Raw genomic sequence first — 2,104 nt, forward strand, 5'->3', positions numbered from 1 at the left:
CTGCCGCCATGCCGATTGATCTGGAAAATGGGCTGCGAAGCAAAGGATCCAGGCACAAAAGGCAATGGCGTGCGATTCTCTCCCTGTGGCACGTGTAAATGAGGCACATTTACAAACGACAAACCCAGTTGGGGAAGCCAAGGGATGAGGGTTCAAGGGCATCAAACATGTTCATGGGCCTTCTGCTTACTGGGAAGGCCACATAAGCCACAAGTGTGCCCTGAGGTTGTCGTATTTAACCCCTGGACGCTCTTCCAAGATCTTGTTTGTGCCTTAAGGCTAGTTCAGAGTAGAAGGCTCTTTAAAGTATGGGGACCACCAGGTCTCTCAGGCCTTCATCTGCACACCCTGGTGATCAAAAGTAAGTCTAAGCCCTAGAGCTGCTCATTGGCTTGAACTCTGGCTTTGCGTCCCACCCAGATCTGCTGCTGCTGCTGGGTCAGGGCTATGGGGCACGAGATGCCAGGGCCTGACCAGCACTATTCTCAGATGCACGGGAGGAACTCCCAGGAAAGCCGGGAGACTGCAGGGCCTTGGCTCATTCCTTGGAACCTCTATATCAATTGGGGTGTGTGATGGATGTGTTACATCTTATGCTCAGAGAGTAAGAACTCGCCTCTATAAAGGATGAGATACGGATCAAAGAATGTACAGCTAGAGATGGAAGGCAGCCATGTTAGTGTGTCAGGCAGGCACTCCGGCTCTGTCAACGTTCCCGCAACGTGAGTCTCGTGATATTTCCTTTTATTTAAAAATTTGCAATTCTTAATTGTGTTTTCTTCTGGTACATAAATATTCATTTCGAGCATTATTACTGTTATTGTTATTGTTATTATTATTATAATAATTATTATTATCACTACCATAAATGACACTTTATTCAGTCATTTTCTTTACAATTGAAACTCTGGGAATTCGAAATTAACATCCTTGGCTGTGAGCTTCTTGTACAAACCAGAAAAAGTTTCGACCTTGGGCTCCACGTTGTTCTGCTGTGCTTTGTCTAAAAGAACTTTTCTGAACCGGCTGCCATCCCGTTTCACACGCACCCTCTTACCCACAATTCACTGCCATCCTGTTTCACACGCATTCTCTTACCCACAATTCACTGCCATCCCGTTTCACACGAATCCTCTTACCCACAATTCACTTGGGAAGACCAGGTCCTCAAGGATGGCGTCGTGCAGTGCCGTCAGGGTGAGGCTTCTGGGTCGGCTTGGGCAGAATCCTCCTCTGAGCAATGAAGATCACATGCTTCCCACTGAACTTTTTCTCCAATTCACGAACTAGCCGGACTTGGATTTTCTGGAAAGATTTCAGCTGAAGAACTGGAACAACAACAACAACAAAATGATGATAGCCTTCCGACCACCGCCAACCTCGATTTCCTTGGCCGCGGTGATGTTGAGTTCCCGCAGCTGCGCCTTGAGATCTGAGCTCATCTCCAGCTCGAGCAGCGCCTGAGAGGTGCCAGACTCGAACTCGTCCGGCTTCTCGCCTTTGGGCTGCACAATCTTGGCGCTTGAGTTGAACATGGCTTCGTCCAGAGGGGAGGAAGGTGCTACAAGTCACCTGGGGCGCCAGCCGCCAGACCGTGGCCATCTAATCTACGGGCACAGGGTGGAAAATCCGTTGCATCCCAATTCTGCCGCCCCTAATTCTATATTTTTTAAAAATTAAAATACGAATGAGAGTTTTGCACATGCGTATATGAACCAAAAGTGTAGTGCCCACATAGGCCAGAAGAGGGCACTGGAGCCTTGAGAACTGGAGTTAGAAATGGCTGTAAGCCCGATGTTGGTGCTGGGAATCAAAGCCCCTCTCTATGCCCGGACTGTGTCTGGCTTGAGGTTCTGCAGTTCTTATGCATGCTGATGTAACTGCTGCGAGTTCATAAACACACTCTCTGCTGCATCCAGTGGACGCGGCTTCCTTGTAGTCATCCTTGGGTCCCTGGCCTCTACTTTCCATGTCCCTTTCATGCAATGATCCCTGAGTCTTTGGAGAAGAGGACTGTACCGGCTAGTTTTGTATCAGCTTGACACAAGCTGGAGTTATCACAGAGAAAAAAGCCTCAGTTGAGGAAATGCCTCCATGAGATCCA

General features: G+C 48.5%; 1 pseudogene across 1 annotated transcript; it reads right to left on the minus strand.

Annotated features, from left to right (window-relative positions):
* Positions 1–893: 893 nt before the first annotated feature.
* Positions 894–1,535, minus strand: LOC308422425 (small ribosomal subunit protein eS7-like; annotated as a pseudogene). The gene is made up of 2 exons: positions 1,151–1,535; positions 894–1,067 (listed from the first exon to the last, which is right to left on the minus strand). The product of its transcript is annotated as a small ribosomal subunit protein eS7-like (transcript).
* Between the last annotated feature and the right edge of the window lie 569 nt (positions 1,536–2,104).

Source organism: Micromys minutus (genome assembly GCF_963924665.1).
Source record: "Micromys minutus genome assembly, chromosome: 7".
Classification (NCBI taxonomy): domain Eukaryota; kingdom Metazoa; phylum Chordata; class Mammalia; order Rodentia; family Muridae; genus Micromys; species Micromys minutus.